Raw genomic sequence first — 16,854 nt, 5'->3', positions numbered from 1 at the left:
TCCTATGGTCAAAGACAGAACACAAAAGATGCTCTGCTGAGCCGAAGCGATGCTTTGGAGAAAAGCTCCAAGCAGCGGGCAGACGTGGCCTTTGGCTCCCCCTTGTGGGGGAAGGATGCCACCTTCCCTGTGTCGCTGCTATGCTTTGTTTATTGTTTCTTGGTTGGTTTGAGGTTGTTGCCTTTGCTCGACACTTTGGCCCTTTTTGACCCCCCCACCCCCGGCTGGTGGGGATTGAGCAAGTCGCTTGCATCTCGTTGACTTGGTGACGACATGGCTTGCTCTGCTTGTCTGCAGGTGCAGGCGGGCATGCTCGCGGGAGGGCACCTGCAGCATCCCCATCTCACAGCCTTGGGGCTGGAGCTGGAGCTGTGAGTGGGCCGCTGGTGCGCAGCTATCTGCGGTTTGCTCCTCCTGCCCTTGAGCCTCCTCCAGCGTGCATCCTCTTGAGCGGAGATGAGTGAGTCATGAGAGGGTGCCGGCAGCTGGAGCTCGAGCTGTCTACAGCATGTTCTCAGGCCAGCGCAGCAACGTGACGCGAGGCTGGGGCGGAGCCGAGGCTCCTATATGCAAATGACTCAGGCTGCTGCTGTGCATCTTGGGCGGCTTTTGACTTGAGCTCGGCCTGCCCTGTGGGGGGTCGGAGTGGGCGTCAGCCGCGTCGGGAGCGACCGGCGCCTCCCACTCGAGGAGCCTCCGTGCGGTCTGTGCCGAACGCCACCCCCCACCCCCTCCCTTTCGGGCACGAGACTCCGCGATGTTGGGGAGCTGCGTCGGAGGGGCGCTCGTCGGGCCGGCGGGCCCCAACTCATACTTACCTGGCAGGGGAGATACCATGATCACTAAGGTGGTTCTCCCAGGGTGAGGCTCATCCATTGCACTCCGGGTGTGCTGACCCCTGCGATTTCCCCAAATGCGGGAAACTCGACTGCATAATTTGTGGTAGTGGGGGACTGCGTTCGCGCTTTCCCCTGATTTCCTATGGTCAAAGACAGAACACAAAAGATGCTCTGCTGAGCCGAAGCGATGCTTTGGAGAAAAGCTCCAAGCAGCGGGCAGACGTGGCCTTTGGCTCCCCCTTGTGGGGGAAGGATGCCACCTTCCCTGTGTCGCTGCTATGCTTTGTTTATTGTTTCTTGGTTGGTTTGAGGTTGTTGGCTTTGCTCGACACTTTGGCCCTTTTTGACCCCCCCACCCCCGGCTGGTGGGGATTGAGCAAGTCGCTTGCATCTCGTTGACTTGGTGACGACATGGCTTGCTCTGCTTGTCTGCAGGTGCAGGCGGGCATGCTCGCGGGAGGGCACCTGCAGCATCCCCATCTCACAGCCTTGGGGCTGGAGCTGGAGCTGTGAGTGGGCCGCTGGTGCGCAGCTATCTGCGGTTTGCTCCTCCTGCCCTTGAGCCTCCTCCAGCGTGCATCCTCTTGAGCGGAGATGAGTGAGTCATGAGAGGGTGCCGGCAGCTGGAGCTCGAGCTGTCTACAGCATGTTCTCAGGCCAGCGCAGCAACGTGACGCGAGGCTGGGGCGGAGCCGAGGCTCCTATATGCAAATGACTCAGGCTGCTGCTGTGCATCTTGGGCGGCTTTTGACTTGAGCTCGGCCTGCCCTGTGGGGGGTCGGAGTGGGCGTCAGCCGCGTCGGGAGCGACCGGCGCCTCCCACTCGAGGAGCCTCCGTGCGGTCTGTGCCGAACGCCACCCCCCACCCCCTCCCTTTCGGGCACGAGACTCCGCGATGTTGGGGAGCTGCGTCGGAGGGGCGCTCGTCGGGCCGGCGGGCCCCAACTCATACTTACCTGGCAGGGGAGATACCATGATCACTAAGGTGGTTCTCCCAGGGTGAGGCTCATCCATTGCACTCCGGGTGTGCTGACCCCTGCGATTTCCCCAAATGCGGGAAACTCGACTGCATAATTTGTGGTAGTGGGGGACTGCGTTCGCGCTTTCCCCTGATTTCCTATGGTCAAAGACAGAACACAAAAGATGCTCTGCTGAGCCGAAGCGATGCTTTGGAGAAAAGCTCCAAGCAGCGGGCAGACGTGGCCTTTGGCTCCCCCTTGTGGGGGAAGGATGCCACCTTCCCTGTGTCGCTGCTATGCTTTGTTTATTGTTTCTTGGTTGGTTTGAGGTTGTTGGCTTTGCTCGACACTTTGGCCCTTTTTGACCCCCCCACCCCCGGCTGGTGGGGATTGAGCAAGTCGCTTGCATCTCGTTGACTTGGTGACGACATGGCTTGCTCTGCTTGTCTGCAGGTGCAGGCGGGCATGCTCGCGGGAGGGCACCTGCAGCATCCCCATCTCACAGCCTTGGGGCTGGAGCTGGAGCTGTGAGTGGGCCGCTGGTGCGCAGCTATCTGCGGTTTGCTCCTCCTGCCCTTGAGCCTCCTCCAGCGTGCATCCTCTTGAGCGGAGATGAGTGAGTCATGAGAGGGTGCCGGCAGCTGGAGCTCGAGCTGTCTACAGCATGTTCTCAGGCCAGCGCAGCAACGTGACGCGAGGCTGGGGCGGAGCCGAGGCTCCTATATGCAAATGACTCAGGCTGCTGCTGTGCATCTTGGGCGGCTTTTGACTTGAGCTCGGCCTGCCCTGTGGGGGGTCGGAGTGGGCGTCAGCCGCGTCGGGAGCGACCGGCGCCTCCCACTCGAGGAGCCTCCGTGCGGTCTGTGCCGAACGCCACCCCCCACCCCCTCCCTTTCGGGCACGAGACTCCGCGATGTTGGGGAGCTGCGTCGGAGGGGCGCTCGTCGGGCCGGCGGGCCCCAACTCATACTTACCTGGCAGGGGAGATACCATGATCACTAAGGTGGTTCTCCCAGGGTGAGGCTCATCCATTGCACTCCGGGTGTGCTGACCCCTGCGATTTCCCCAAATGCGGGAAACTCGACTGCATAATTTGTGGTAGTGGGGGACTGCGTTCGCGCTTTCCCCTGATTTCCTATGGTCAAAGACAGAACACAAAAGATGCTCTGCTGAGCCGAAGCGATGCTTTGGAGAAAAGCTCCAAGCAGCGGGCAGACGTGGCCTTTGGCTCCCCCTTGTGGGGGAAGGATGCCACCTTCCCTGTGTCGCTGCTATGCTTTGTTTATTGTTTCTTGGTTGGTTTGAGGTTGTTGCCTTTGCTCGACACTTTGGCCCTTTTTGACCCCCCCACCCCCGGCTGGTGGGGATTGAGCAAGTCGCTTGCATCTCGTTGACTTGGTGACGACATGGCTTGCTCTGCTTGTCTGCAGGTGCAGGCGGGCATGCTCGCGGGAGGGCACCTGCAGCATCCCCATCTCACAGCCTTGGGGCTGGAGCTGGAGCTGTGAGTGGGCCGCTGGTGCGCAGCTATCTGCGGTTTGCTCCTCCTGCCCTTGAGCCTCCTCCAGCGTGCATCCTCTTGAGCGGAGATGAGTGAGTCATGAGAGGGTGCCGGCAGCTGGAGCTCGAGCTGTCTACAGCATGTTCTCAGGCCAGCGCAGCAACGTGACGCGAGGCTGGGGCGGAGCCGAGGCTCCTATATGCAAATGACTCAGGCTGCTGCTGTGCATCTTGGGCGGCTTTTGACTTGAGCTCGGCCTGCCCTGTGGGGGGTCGGAGTGGGCGTCAGCCGCGTCGGGAGCGACCGGCGCCTCCCACTCGAGGAGCCTCCGTGCGGTCTGTGCCGAACGCCACCCCCCACCCCCTCCCTTTCGGGCACGAGACTCCGCGATGTTGGGGAGCTGCGTCGGAGGGGCGCTCGTCGGGCCGGCGGGCCCCAACTCATACTTACCTGGCAGGGGAGATACCATGATCACTAAGGTGGTTCTCCCAGGGTGAGGCTCATCCATTGCACTCCGGGTGTGCTGACCCCTGCGATTTCCCCAAATGCGGGAAACTCGACTGCATAATTTGTGGTAGTGGGGGACTGCGTTCGCGCTTTCCCCTGATTTCCTATGGTCAAAGACAGAACACAAAAGATGCTCTGCTGAGCCGAAGCGATGCTTTGGAGAAAAGCTCCAAGCAGCGGGCAGACGTGGCCTTTGGCTCCCCCTTGTGGGGGAAGGATGCCACCTTCCCTGTGTCGCTGCTATGCTTTGTTTATTGTTTCTTGGTTGGTTTGAGGTTGTTGGCTTTGCTCGACACTTTGGCCCTTTTTGACCCCCCCACCCCCGGCTGGTGGGGATTGAGCAAGTCGCTTGCATCTCGTTGACTTGGTGACGACATGGCTTGCTCTGCTTGTCTGCAGGTGCAGGCGGGCATGCTCGCGGGAGGGCACCTGCAGCATCCCCATCTCACAGCCTTGGGGCTGGAGCTGGAGCTGTGAGTGGGCCGCTGGTGCGCAGCTATCTGCGGTTTGCTCCTCCTGCCCTTGAGCCTCCTCCAGCGTGCATCCTCTTGAGCGGAGATGAGTGAGTCATGAGAGGGTGCCGGCAGCTGGAGCTCGAGCTGTCTACAGCATGTTCTCAGGCCAGCGCAGCAACGTGACGCGAGGCTGGGGCGGAGCCGAGGCTCCTATATGCAAATGACTCAGGCTGCTGCTGTGCATCTTGGGCGGCTTTTGACTTGAGCTCGGCCTGCCCTGTGGGGGGTCGGAGTGGGCGTCAGCCGCGTCGGGAGCGACCGGCGCCTCCCACTCGAGGAGCCTCCGTGCGGTCTGTGCCGAACGCCACCCCCCACCCCCTCCCTTTCGGGCACGAGACTCCGCGATGTTGGGGAGCTGCGTCGGAGGGGCGCTTGTCGGGCCGGCGGGCCCCAACTCATACTTACCTGGCAGGGGAGATACCATGATCACTAAGGTGGTTCTCCCAGGGTGAGGCTCATCCATTGCACTCCGGGTGTGCTGACCCCTGCGATTTCCCCAAATGCGGGAAACTCGACTGCATAATTTGTGGTAGTGGGGGACTGCGTTCGCGCTTTCCCCTGATTTCCTATGGTCAAAGACAGAACACAAAAGATGCTCTGCTGAGCCGAAGCGATGCTTTGGAGAAAAGCTCCAAGCAGCGGGCAGACGTGGCCTTTGGCTCCCCCTTGTGGGGGAAGGATGCCACCTTCCCTGTGTCGCTGCTATGCTTTGTTTATTGTTTCTTGGTTGGTTTGAGGTTGTTGCCTTTGCTCGACACTTTGGCCCTTTTTGACCCCCCCACCCCCGGCTGGTGGGGATTGAGCAAGTCGCTTGCATCTCGTTGACTTGGTGACGACATGGCTTGCTCTGCTTGTCTGCAGGTGCAGGCGGGCATGCTCGCGGGAGGGCACCTGCAGCATCCCCATCTCACAGCCTTGGGGCTGGAGCTGGAGCTGTGAGTGGGCCGCTGGTGCGCAGCTATCTGCGGTTTGCTCCTCCTGCCCTTGAGCCTCCTCCAGCGTGCATCCTCTTGAGCGGAGATGAGTGAGTCATGAGAGGGTGCCGGCAGCTGGAGCTCGAGCTGTCTACAGCATGTTCTCAGGCCAGCGCAGCAACGTGACGCGAGGCTGGGGCGGAGCCGAGGCTCCTATATGCAAATGACTCAGGCTGCTGCTGTGCATCTTGGGCGGCTTTTGACTTGAGCTCGGCCTGCCCTGTGGGGGGTCGGAGTGGGCGTCAGCCGCGTCGGGAGCGACCGGCGCCTCCCACTCGAGGAGCCTCCGTGCGGTCTGTGCCGAACGCCACCCCCCACCCCCTCCCTTTCGGGCACGAGACTCCGCGATGTTGGGGAGCTGCGTCGGAGGGGCGCTCGTCGGGCCGGCGGGCCCCAACTCATACTTACCTGGCAGGGGAGATACCATGATCACTAAGGTGGTTCTCCCAGGGTGAGGCTCATCCATTGCACTCCGGGTGTGCTGACCCCTGCGATTTCCCCAAATGCGGGAAACTCGACTGCATAATTTGTGGTAGTGGGGGACTGCGTTCGCGCTTTCCCCTGATTTCCTATGGTCAAAGACAGAACACAAAAGATGCTCTGCTGAGCCGAAGCGATGCTTTGGAGAAAAGCTCCAAGCAGCGGGCAGACGTGGCCTTTGGCTCCCCCTTGTGGGGGAAGGATGCCACCTTCCCTGTGTCGCTGCTATGCTTTGTTTATTGTTTCTTGGTTGGTTTGAGGTTGTTGCCTTTGCTCGACACTTTGGCCCTTTTTGACCCCCCCACCCCCGGCTGGTGGGGATTGAGCAAGTCGCTTGCATCTCGTTGACTTGGTGACGACATGGCTTGCTCTGCTTGTCTGCAGGTGCAGGCGGGCATGCTCGCGGGAGGGCACCTGCAGCATCCCCATCTCACAGCCTTGGGGCTGGAGCTGGAGCTGTGAGTGGGCCGCTGGTGCGCAGCTATCTGCGGTTTGCTCCTCCTGCCCTTGAGCCTCCTCCAGCGTGCATCCTCTTGAGCGGAGATGAGTGAGTCATGAGAGGGTGCCGGCAGCTGGAGCTCGAGCTGTCTACAGCATGTTCTCAGGCCAGCGCAGCAACGTGACGCGAGGCTGGGGCGGAGCCGAGGCTCCTATATGCAAATGACTCAGGCTGCTGCTGTGCATCTTGGGCGGCTTTTGACTTGAGCTCGGCCTGCCCTGTGGGGGGTCGGAGTGGGCGTCAGCCGCGTCGGGAGCGACCGGCGCCTCCCACTCGAGGAGCCTCCGTGCGGTCTGTGCCGAACGCCACCCCCCACCCCCTCCCTTTCGGGCACGAGACTCCGCGATGTTGGGGAGCTGCGTCGGAGGGGCGCTCGTCGGGCCGGCGGGCCCCAACTCATACTTACCTGGCAGGGGAGATACCATGATCACTAAGGTGGTTCTCCCAGGGTGAGGCTCATCCATTGCACTCCGGGTGTGCTGACCCCTGCGATTTCCCCAAATGCGGGAAACTCGACTGCATAATTTGTGGTAGTGGGGGACTGCGTTCGCGCTTTCCCCTGATTTCCTATGGTCAAAGACAGAACACAAAAGATGCTCTGCTGAGCCGAAGCGATGCTTTGGAGAAAAGCTCCAAGCAGCGGGCAGACGTGGCCTTTGGCTCCCCCTTGTGGGGGAAGGATGCCACCTTCCCTGTGTCGCTGCTATGCTTTGTTTATTGTTTCTTGGTTGGTTTGAGGTTGTTGCCTTTGCTCGACACTTTGGCCCTTTTTGACCCCCCCACCCCCGGCTGGTGGGGATTGAGCAAGTCGCTTGCATCTCGTTGACTTGGTGACGACATGGCTTGCTCTGCTTGTCTGCAGGTGCAGGCGGGCATGCTCGCGGGAGGGCACCTGCAGCATCCCCATCTCACAGCCTTGGGGCTGGAGCTGGAGCTGTGAGTGGGCCGCTGGTGCGCAGCTATCTGCGGTTTGCTCCTCCTGCCCTTGAGCCTCCTCCAGCGTGCATCCTCTTGAGCGGAGATGAGTGAGTCATGAGAGGGTGCCGGCAGCTGGAGCTCGAGCTGTCTACAGCATGTTCTCAGGCCAGCGCAGCAACGTGACGCGAGGCTGGGGCGGAGCCGAGGCTCCTATATGCAAATGACTCAGGCTGCTGCTGTGCATCTTGGGCGGCTTTTGACTTGAGCTCGGCCTGCCCTGTGGGGGGTCGGATTGGGCGTCAGCCGCGTCGGGAGCGACCGGCGCCTCCCACTCGAGGAGCCTCCGTGCGGTCTGTGCCGAACGCCACCCCCCACCCCCTCCCTTTCGGGCACGAGACTCCGCGATGTTGGGGAGCTGCGTCGGAGGGGCGCTCGTCGGGCCGGCGGGCCCCAACTCATACTTACCTGGCAGAGGAGATACCATGATCACTAAGGTGGTTCTCCCAGGGTGAGGCTCATCCATTGCACTCCGGGTGTGCTGACCCCTGCGATTTCCCCAAATGCGGGAAACTCGACTGCATAATTTGTGGTAGTGGGGGACTGCGTTCGCGCTTTCCCCTGATTTCCTATGGTCAAAGACAGAACACAAAAGATGCTCTGCTGAGCCGAAGCGATGCTTTGGAGAAAAGCTCCAAGCAGCGGGCAGACGTGGCCTTTGGCTCCCCCTTGTGGGGGAAGGATGCCACCTTCCCTGTGTCGCTGCTATGCTTTGTTTATTGTTTCTTGGTTGGTTTGAGGTTGTTGCCTTTGCTCGACACTTTGGCCCTTTTTGACCCCCCCACCCCCGGCTGGTGGGGATTGAGCAAGTCGCTTGCATCTCGTTGACTTGGTGACGACATGGCTTGCTCTGCTTGTCTGCAGGTGCAGGCGGGCATGCTCGCGGGAGGGCACCTGCAGCATCCCCATCTCACAGCCTTGGGGCTGGAGCTGGAGCTGTGAGTGGGCCGCTGGTGCGCAGCTATCTGCGGTTTGCTCCTCCTGCCCTTGAGCCTCCTCCAGCGTGCATCCTCTTGAGCGGAGATGAGTGAGTCATGAGAGGGTGCCGGCAGCTGGAGCTCGAGCTGTCTACAGCATGTTCTCAGGCCAGCGCAGCAACGTGACGCGAGGCTGGGGCGGAGCCGAGGCTCCTATATGCAAATGACTCAGGCTGCTGCTGTGCATCTTGGGCGGCTTTTGACTTGAGCTCGGCCTGCCCTGTGGGGGGTCGGAGTGGGCGTCAGCCGCGTCGGGAGCGACCGGCGCCTCCCACTCGAGGAGCCTCCGTGCGGTCTGTGCCGAACGCCACCCCCCACCCCCTCCCTTTCGGGCACGAGACTCCGCGATGTTGGGGAGCTGCGTCGGAGGGGCGCTCGTCGGGCCGGAGGGCCCCAACTCATACTTACCTGGCAGGGGAGATACCATGATCACTAAGGTGGTTCTCCCAGGGTGAGGCTCATCCATTGCACTCCGGGTGTGCTGACCCCTGCGATTTCCCCAAATGCGGGAAACTCGACTGCATAATTTGTGGTAGTGGGGGACTGCGTTCGCGCTTTCCCCTGATTTCCTATGGTCAAAGACAGAACACAAAAGATGCTCTGCTGAGCCGAAGCGATGCTTTGGAGAAAAGCTCCAAGCAGCGGGCAGACGTGGCCTTTGGCTCCCCCTTGTGGGGGAAGGATGCCACCTTCCCTGTGTCGCTGCTATGCTTTGTTTATTGTTTCTTGGTTGGTTTGAGGTTGTTGCCTTTGCTCGACACTTTGGCCCTTTTTGACCCCCCCACCCCCGGCTGGTGGGGATTGAGCAAGTCGCTTGCATCTCGTTGACTTGGTGACGACATGGCTTGCTCTGCTTGTCTGCAGGTGCAGGCGGGCATGCTCGCGGGAGGGCACCTGCAGCATCCCCATCTCACAGCCTTGGGGCTGGAGCTGGAGCTGTGAGTGGGCCGCTGGTGCGCAGCTATCTGCGGTTTGCTCCTCCTGCCCTTGAGCCTCCTCCAGCGTGCATCCTCTTGAGCGGAGATGAGTGAGTCATGAGAGGGTGCCGGCAGCTGGAGCTCGAGCTGTCTACAGCATGTTCTCAGGCCAGCGCAGCAACGTGACGCGAGGCTGGGGCGGAGCCGAGGCTCCTATATGCAAATGACTCAGGCTGCTGCTGTGCATCTTGGGCGGCTTTTGACTTGAGCTCGGCCTGCCCTGTGGGGGGTCGGAGTGGGCGTCAGCCGCGTCGGGAGCGACCGGCGCCTCCCACTCGAGGAGCCTCCGTGCGGTCTGTGCCGAACGCCACCCCCCACCCCCTCCCTTTCGGGCACGAGACTCCGCGATGTTGGGGAGCTGCGTCGGAGGGGCGCTCGTCGGGCCGGCGGGCCCCAACTCATACTTACCTGGCAGGGGAGATACCATGATCACTAAGGTGGTTCTCCCAGGGTGAGGCTCATCCATTGCACTCCGGGTGTGCTGACCCCTGCGATTTCCCCAAATGCGGGAAACTCGACTGCATAATTTGTGGTAGTGGGGGACTGCGTTCGCGCTTTCCCCTGATTTCCTATGGTCAAAGACAGAACACAAAAGATGCTCTGCTGAGCCGAAGCGATGCTTTGGAGAAAAGCTCCAAGCAGCGGGCAGACGTGGCCTTTGGCTCCCCCTTGTGGGGGAAGGATGCCACCTTCCCTGTGTCGCTGCTATGCTTTGTTTATTGTTTCTTGGTTGGTTTGAGGTTGTTGCCTTTGCTCGACACTTTGGCCCTTTTTGACCCCCCCACCCCCGGCTGGTGGGGATTGAGCAAGTCGCTTGCATCTCGTTGACTTGGTGACGACATGGCTTGCTCTGCTTGTCTGCAGGTGCAGGCGGGCATGCTCGCGGGAGGGCACCTGCAGCATCCCCATCTCACAGCCTTGGGGCTGGAGCTGGAGCTGTGAGTGGGCCGCTGGTGCGCAGCTATCTGCGGTTTGCTCCTCCTGCCCTTGAGCCTCCTCCAGCGTGCATCCTCTTGAGCGGAGATGAGTGAGTCATGAGAGGGTGCCGGCAGCTGGAGCTCGAGCTGTCTACAGCATGTTCTCAGGCCAGCGCAGCAACGTGACGCGAGGCTGGGGCGGAGCCGAGGCTCCTATATGCAAATGACTCAGGCTGCTGCTGTGCATCTTGGGCGGCTTTTGACTTGAGCTCGGCCTGCCCTGTGGGGGGTCGGAGTGGGCGTCAGCCGCGTCGGGAGCGACCGGCGCCTCCCACTCGAGGAGCCTCCGTGCGGTCTGTGCCGAACGCCACCCCCCACCCCCTCCCTTTCGGGCACGAGACTCCGCGATGTTGGGGAGCTGCGTCGGAGGGGCGCTCGTCGGGCCGGCGGGCCCCAACTCATACTTACCTGGCAGGGGAGATACCATGATCACTAAGGTGGTTCTCCCAGGGTGAGGCTCATCCATTGCACTCCGGGTGTGCTGACCCCTGCGATTTCCCCAAATGCGGGAAACTCGACTGCATAATTTGTGGTAGTGGGGGACTGCGTTCGCGCTTTCCCCTGATTTCCTATGGTCAAAGACAGAACACAAAAGATGCTCTGCTGAGCCGAAGCGATGCTTTGGAGAAAAGCTCCAAGCAGCGGGCAGACGTGGCCTTTGGCTCCCCCTTGTGGGGGAAGGATGCCACCTTCCCTGTGTCGCTGCTATGCTTTGTTTATTGTTTCTTGGTTGGTTTGAGGTTGTTGCCTTTGCTCGACACTTTGGCCCTTTTTGACCCCCCCACCCCCGGCTGGTGGGGATTGAGCAAGTCGCTTGCATCTCGTTGACTTGGTGACGACATGGCTTGCTCTGCTTGTCTGCAGGTGCAGGCGGGCATGCTCGCGGGAGGGCACCTGCAGCATCCCCATCTCACAGCCTTGGGGCTGGAGCTGGAGCTGTGAGTGGGCCGCTGGTGCGCAGCTATCTGCGGTTTGCTCCTCCTGCCCTTGAGCCTCCTCCAGCGTGCATCCTCTTGAGCGGAGATGAGTGAGTCATGAGAGGGTGCCGGCAGCTGGAGCTCGAGCTGTCTACAGCATGTTCTCAGGCCAGCGCAGCAACGTGACGCGAGGCTGGGGCGGAGCCGAGGCTCCTATATGCAAATGACTCAGGCTGCTGCTGTGCATCTTGGGCGGCTTTTGACTTGAGCTCGGCCTGCCCTGTGGGGGGTCGGAGTGGGCGTCAGCCGCGTCGGGAGCGACCGGCGCCTCCCACTCGAGGAGCCTCCGTGCGGTCTGTGCCGAACGCCACCCCCCACCCCCTCCCTTTCGGGCACGAGACTCCGCGATGTTGGGGAGCTGCGTCGGAGGGGCGCTCGTCGGGCCGGCGGGCCCCAACTCATACTTACCTGGCAGGGGAGATACCATGATCACTAAGGTGGTTCTCCCAGGGTGAGGCTCATCCATTGCACTCCGGGTGTGCTGACCCCTGCGATTTCCCCAAATGCGGGAAACTCGACTGCATAATTTGTGGTAGTGGGGGACTGCGTTCGCGCTTTCCCCTGATTTCCTATGGTCAAAGACAGAACACAAAAGATGCTCTGCTGAGCCGAAGCGATGCTTTGGAGAAAAGCTCCAAGCAGCGGGCAGACGTGGCCTTTGGCTCCCCCTTGTGGGGGAAGGATGCCACCTTCCCTGTGTCGCTGCTATGCTTTGTTTATTGTTTCTTGGTTGGTTTGAGGTTGTTGCCTTTGCTCGACACTTTGGCCCTTTTTGACCCCCCCACCCCCGGCTGGTGGGGATTGAGCAAGTCGCTTGCATCTCGTTGACTTGGTGACGACATGGCTTGCTCTGCTTGTCTGCAGGTGCAGGCGGGCATGCTCGCGGGAGGGCACCTGCAGCATCCCCATCTCACAGCCTTGGGGCTGGAGCTGGAGCTGTGAGTGGGCCGCTGGTGCGCAGCTATCTGCGGTTTGCTCCTCCTGCCCTTGAGCCTCCTCCAGCGTGCATCCTCTTGAGCGGAGATGAGTGAGTCATGAGAGGGTGCCGGCAGCTGGAGCTCGAGCTGTCTACAGCATGTTCTCAGGCCAGCGCAGCAACGTGACGCGAGGCTGGGGCGGAGCCGAGGCTCCTATATGCAAATGACTCAGGCTGCTGCTGTGCATCTTGGGCGGCTTTTGACTTGAGCTCGGCCTGCCCTGTGGGGGGTCGGAGTGGGCGTCAGCCGCGTCGGGAGCGACCGGCGCCTCCCACTCGAGGAGCCTCCGTGCGGTCTGTGCCGAACGCCACCCCCCACCCCCTCCCTTTCGGGCACGAGACTCCGCGATGTTGGGGAGCTGCGTCGGAGGGGCGCTCGTCGGGCCGGCGGGCCCCAACTCATACTTACCTGGCAGGGGAGATACCATGATCACTAAGGTGGTTCTCCCAGGGTGAGGCTCATCCATTGCACTCCGGGTGTGCTGACCCCTGCGATTTCCCCAAATGCGGGAAACTCGACTGCATAATTTGTGGTAGTGGGGGACTGCGTTCGCGCTTTCCCCTGATTTCCTATGGTCAAAGACAGAACACAAAAGATGCTCTGCTGAGCCGAAGCGATGCTTTGGAGAAAAGCTCCAAGCAGCGGGCAGACGTGGCCTTTGGCTCCCCCTTGTGGGGGAAGGATGCCACCTTCCCTGTGTCGCTGCTATGCTTTGTTTATTGTTTCTTGGTTGGTTTGAGGTTGTTGCCTTTGCTCGACACTTTGGCCCTTATTGACCCCCCCACCCCCGGCTGGTGGGGATTGAGCAAGTCGCTTGCATCTCGTTGACTTGGTGACGACATGGCTTGCTCTGCTTGTCTGCAGGTGCAGGCGGGCATGCTCGCGGGAGGGCACCTGCAGCATCCCCATCTCACAGCCTTGGGGCTGGAGCTGGAGCTGTGAGTGGGCCGCTGGTGCACAGCTATCTGCGGTTTGCTCCTCCTGCCCTTGAGCCTCCTCCAGCGTGCATCCTCTTGAGCGGAGATGAGTGAGTCATGAGAGGGTGCCGGCAGCTGGAGCTCGAGCTGTCTACAGCATGTTCTCAGGCCAGCGCAGCAACGTGACGCGAGGCTGGGGCGGAGCCGAGGCTCCTATATGCAAATGACTCAGGCTGCTGCTGTGCATCTTGGGCGGCTTTTGACTTGAGCTCGGCCTGCCCTGTGGGGGGTCGGAGTGGGCGTCAGCCGCGTCGGGAGCGACCGGCGCCTCCCACTCGAGGAGCCTCCGTGCGGTCTGTGCCGAACGCCACCCCCCACCCCCTCCCTTTCGGGCACGAGACTCCGCGATGTTGGGGAGCTGCGTCGGAGGGGCGCTCGTCGGGCCGGCGGGCCCCAACTCATACTTACCTGGCAGGGGAGATACCATGATCACTAAGGTGGTTCTCCCAGGGTGAGGCTCATCCATTGCACTCCGGGTGTGCTGACCCCTGCGATTTCCCCAAATGCGGGAAACTCGACTGCATAATTTGTGGTAGTGGGGGACTGCGTTCGCGCTTTCCCCTGATTTCCTATGGTCAAAGACAGAACACAAAAGATGCTCTGCTGAGCCGAAGCGATGCTTTGGAGAAAAGCTCCAAGCAGCGGGCAGACGTGGCCTTTGGCTCCCCCTTGTGGGGGAAGGATGCCACCTTCCCTGTGTCGCTGCTATGCTTTGTTTATTGTTTCTTGGTTGGTTTGAGGTTGTTGCCTTTGCTCGACACTTTGGCCCTTTTTGACCCCCCCACCCCCGGCTGGTGGGGATTGAGCAAGTCGCTTGCATCTCGTTGACTTGGTGACGACATGGCTTGCTCTGCTTGTCTGCAGGTGCAGGCGGGCATGCTCGCGGGAGGGCACCTGCAGCATCCCCATCTCACAGCCTTGGGGCTGGAGCTGGAGCTGTGAGTGGGCCGCTGGTGCGCAGCTATCTGCGGTTTGCTCCTCCTGCCCTTGAGCCTCCTCCAGCGTGCATCCTCTTGAGCGGAGATGAGTGAGTCATGAGAGGGTGCCGGCAGCTGGAGCTCGAGCTGTCTACAGCATGTTCTCAGGCCAGCGCAGCAACGTGACGCGAGGCTGGGGCGGAGCCGAGGCTCCTATATGCAAATGACTCAGGCTGCTGCTGTGCATCTTGGGCGGCTTTTGACTTGAGCTCGGCCTGCCCTGTGGGGGGTCGGAGTGGGCGTCAGCCGCGTCGGGAGCGACCGGCGCCTCCCACTCGAGGAGCCTCCGTGCGGTCTGTGCCGAACGCCACCCCCCACCCCCTCCCTTTCGGGCACGAGACTCCGCGATGTTGGGGAGCTGCGTCGGAGGGGCGCTCGTCGGGCCGGCGGGCCCCAACTCATACTTACCTGGCAGGGGAGATACCATGATCACTAAGGTGGTTCTCCCAGGGTGAGGCTCATCCATTGCACTCCGGGTGTGCTGACCCCTGCGATTTCCCCAAATGCGGGAAACTCGACTGCATAATTTGTGGTAGTGGGGGACTGCGTTCGCGCTTTCCCCTGATTTCCTATGGTCAAAGACAGAACACAAAAGATGCTCTGCTGAGCCGAAGCGATGCTTTGGAGAAAAGCTCCAAGCAGCGGGCAGACGTGGCCTTTGGCTCCCCCTTGTGGGGGAAGGATGCCACCTTCCCTGTGTCGCTGCTATGCTTTGTTTATTGTTTCTTGGTTGGTTTGAGGTTGTTGCCTTTGCTCGACACTTTGGCCCTTTTTGACCCCCCCACCCCCGGCTGGTGGGGATTGAGCAAGTCGCTTGCATCTCGTTGACTTGGTGACGACATGGCTTGCTCTGCTTGTCTGCAGGTGCAGGCGGGCATGCTCGCGGGAGGGCACCTGCAGCATCCCCATCTCACAGCCTTGGGGCTGGAGCTGGAGCTGTGAGTGGGCCGCTGGTGCGCAGCTATCTGCGGTTTGCTCCTCCTGCCCTTGAGCCTCCTCCAGCGTGCATCCTCTTGAGCGGAGATGAGTGAGTCATGAGAGGGTGCCGGCAGCTGGAGCTCGAGCTGTCTACAGCATGTTCTCAGGCCAGCGCAGCAACGTGACGCGAGGCTGGGGCGGAGCCGAGGCTCCTATATGCAAATGACTCAGGCTGCTGCTGTGCATCTTGGGCGGCTTTTGACTTGAGCTCGGCCTGCCCTGTGGGGGGTCGGAGTGGGCGTCAGCCGCGTCGGGAGCGACCGGCGCCTCCCACTCGAGGAGCCTCCGTGCGGTCTGTGCCGAACGCCACCCCCCACCCCCTCCCTTTCGGGCACGAGACTCCGCGATGTTGGGGAGCTGCGTCGGAGGGGCGCTCGTCGGGCCGGCGGGCCCCAACTCATACTTACCTGGCAGGGGAGATACCATGATCACTAAGGTGGTTCTCCCAGGGTGAGGCTCATCCATTGCACTCCGGGTGTGCTGACCCCTGCGATTTCCCCAAATGCGGGAAACTCGACTGCATAATTTGTGGTAGTGGGGGACTGCGTTCGCGCTTTCCCCTGATTTCCTATGGTCAAAGACAGAACACAAAAGATGCTCTGCTGAGCCGAAGCGATGCTTTGGAGAAAAGCTCCAAGCAGCGGGCAGACGTGGCCTTTGGCTCCCCCTTGTGGGGGAAGGATGCCACCTTCCCTGTGTCGCTGCTATGCTTTGTTTATTGTTTCTTGGTTGGTTTGAGGTTGTTGCCTTTGCTCGACACTTTGGCCCTTTTTGACCCCCCCACCCCCGGCTGGTGGGGATTGAGCAAGTCGCTTGCATCTCGTTGACTTGGTGACGACATGGCTTGCTCTGCTTGTCTGCAGGTGCAGGCGGGCATGCTCGCGGGAGGGCACCTGCAGCATCCCCATCTCACAGCCTTGGGGCTGGAGCTGGAGCTGTGAGTGGGCCGCTGGTGCGCAGCTATCTGCGGTTTGCTCCTCCTGCCCTTGAGCCTCCTCCAGCGTGCATCCTCTTGAGCGGAGATGAGTGAGTCATGAGAGGGTGCCGGCAGCTGGAGCTCGAGCTGTCTACAGCATGTTCTCAGGCCAGCGCAGCAACGTGACGCGAGGCTGGGGCGGAGCCGAGGCTCCTATATGCAAATGACTCAGGCTGCTGCTGTGCATCTTGGGCGGCTTTTGACTTGAGCTCGGCCTGCCCTGTGGGGGGTCGGAGTGGGCGTCAGCCGCGTCGGGAGCGACCGGCGCCTCCCACTCGAGGAGCCTCCGTGCGGTCTGTGCCGAACGCCACCCCCCACCCCCTCCCTTTCGGGCACGAGACTCCGCGATGTTGGGGAGCTGCGTCGGAGGGGCGCTCGTCGGGCCGGCGGGCCCCAACTCATACTTACCTGGCAGGGGAGATACCATGATCACTAAGGTGGTTCTCCCAGGGTGAGGCTCATCCATTGCACTCCGGGTGTGCTGACCCCTGCGATTTCCCCAAATGCGGGAAACTCGACTGCATAATTTGTGGTAGTGGGGGACTGCGTTCGCGCTTTCCCCTGATTTCCTATGGTCAAAGACAGAACACAAAAGATGCTCTGCTGAGCCGAAGCGATGCTTTGGAGAAAAGCTCCAAGCAGCGGGCAGACGTGGCCTTTGGCTCCCCCTTGTGGGGGAATGATGCCACCTTCCCTGTGTCGCTGCTATGCTTTGTTTATTGTTTCTTGGTTGGTTTGAGGTTGTTGCCTTTGCTCGACACTTTGGCCCTTTTTGACCCCCCCACCCCCGGCTGGTGGGGATTGAGCAAGTC

The 16,854-nt window shown here is 61.2% G+C and overlaps 17 non-coding genes across 17 annotated transcripts; all 17 read left to right on the top strand.

Annotated features, from left to right (window-relative positions):
• The first annotated feature begins 810 nt into the window (after positions 1-810).
• Positions 811-974, top strand: LOC138660213 (U1 spliceosomal RNA). Its single transcript, XR_011317687.1, has one exon. It is a non-coding gene; the product is annotated as a U1 spliceosomal RNA (small nuclear RNA).
• Positions 975-1,787: 813 nt separating this feature from the next.
• Positions 1,788-1,951, top strand: LOC138660212 (U1 spliceosomal RNA). Its single transcript, XR_011317686.1, has one exon. It is a non-coding gene; the product is annotated as a U1 spliceosomal RNA (small nuclear RNA).
• Positions 1,952-2,764: 813 nt separating this feature from the next.
• Positions 2,765-2,928, top strand: LOC138660211 (U1 spliceosomal RNA). Its single transcript, XR_011317685.1, has one exon. It is a non-coding gene; the product is annotated as a U1 spliceosomal RNA (small nuclear RNA).
• An 813-nt stretch (positions 2,929-3,741) lies between these two features.
• Positions 3,742-3,905, top strand: LOC138660210 (U1 spliceosomal RNA). Its single transcript, XR_011317684.1, has one exon. It is a non-coding gene; the product is annotated as a U1 spliceosomal RNA (small nuclear RNA).
• An 813-nt stretch (positions 3,906-4,718) lies between these two features.
• LOC138660209 (U1 spliceosomal RNA) lies at positions 4,719-4,882 on the top strand. Its single transcript, XR_011317683.1, has one exon. It is a non-coding gene; the product is annotated as a U1 spliceosomal RNA (small nuclear RNA).
• An 813-nt stretch (positions 4,883-5,695) lies between these two features.
• On the top strand, positions 5,696-5,859 carry LOC138660208 (U1 spliceosomal RNA). The gene has a single exon (XR_011317682.1). It is a non-coding gene; the product is annotated as a U1 spliceosomal RNA (small nuclear RNA).
• Positions 5,860-6,672: 813 nt separating this feature from the next.
• Positions 6,673-6,836, top strand: LOC138660207 (U1 spliceosomal RNA). Its single transcript, XR_011317681.1, has one exon. It is a non-coding gene; the product is annotated as a U1 spliceosomal RNA (small nuclear RNA).
• Positions 6,837-7,649: 813 nt separating this feature from the next.
• Positions 7,650-7,813, top strand: LOC138660335 (U1 spliceosomal RNA). The gene has a single exon (XR_011317791.1). It is a non-coding gene; the product is annotated as a U1 spliceosomal RNA (small nuclear RNA).
• An 813-nt stretch (positions 7,814-8,626) lies between these two features.
• On the top strand, positions 8,627-8,790 carry LOC138660206 (U1 spliceosomal RNA). Its single transcript, XR_011317680.1, has one exon. It is a non-coding gene; the product is annotated as a U1 spliceosomal RNA (small nuclear RNA).
• An 813-nt stretch (positions 8,791-9,603) lies between these two features.
• Positions 9,604-9,767, top strand: LOC138660205 (U1 spliceosomal RNA). Its single transcript, XR_011317679.1, has one exon. It is a non-coding gene; the product is annotated as a U1 spliceosomal RNA (small nuclear RNA).
• Positions 9,768-10,580: 813 nt separating this feature from the next.
• On the top strand, positions 10,581-10,744 carry LOC138660204 (U1 spliceosomal RNA). Its single transcript, XR_011317678.1, has one exon. It is a non-coding gene; the product is annotated as a U1 spliceosomal RNA (small nuclear RNA).
• Positions 10,745-11,557: 813 nt separating this feature from the next.
• LOC138660202 (U1 spliceosomal RNA) lies at positions 11,558-11,721 on the top strand. Its single transcript, XR_011317677.1, has one exon. It is a non-coding gene; the product is annotated as a U1 spliceosomal RNA (small nuclear RNA).
• An 813-nt stretch (positions 11,722-12,534) lies between these two features.
• On the top strand, positions 12,535-12,698 carry LOC138660201 (U1 spliceosomal RNA). Its single transcript, XR_011317676.1, has one exon. It is a non-coding gene; the product is annotated as a U1 spliceosomal RNA (small nuclear RNA).
• Positions 12,699-13,511: 813 nt separating this feature from the next.
• Positions 13,512-13,675, top strand: LOC138660199 (U1 spliceosomal RNA). The gene has a single exon (XR_011317675.1). It is a non-coding gene; the product is annotated as a U1 spliceosomal RNA (small nuclear RNA).
• Positions 13,676-14,488: 813 nt separating this feature from the next.
• LOC138660198 (U1 spliceosomal RNA) lies at positions 14,489-14,652 on the top strand. Its single transcript, XR_011317674.1, has one exon. It is a non-coding gene; the product is annotated as a U1 spliceosomal RNA (small nuclear RNA).
• An 813-nt stretch (positions 14,653-15,465) lies between these two features.
• Positions 15,466-15,629, top strand: LOC138660197 (U1 spliceosomal RNA). The gene has a single exon (XR_011317673.1). It is a non-coding gene; the product is annotated as a U1 spliceosomal RNA (small nuclear RNA).
• Positions 15,630-16,442: 813 nt separating this feature from the next.
• On the top strand, positions 16,443-16,606 carry LOC138660195 (U1 spliceosomal RNA). The gene has a single exon (XR_011317672.1). It is a non-coding gene; the product is annotated as a U1 spliceosomal RNA (small nuclear RNA).
• Positions 16,607-16,854: the final 248 nt, after the last annotated feature.

The sequence above is a fragment of the Ranitomeya imitator genome, chromosome 1 (assembly GCF_032444005.1).
Source record: "Ranitomeya imitator isolate aRanImi1 chromosome 1, aRanImi1.pri, whole genome shotgun sequence".
Taxonomy (NCBI): Eukaryota; Metazoa; Chordata; class Amphibia; order Anura; family Dendrobatidae; genus Ranitomeya; species Ranitomeya imitator.
Note: the sequence above shows the minus strand (reverse complement) of the source record. Positions and strands in the feature narration are given on the sequence as shown.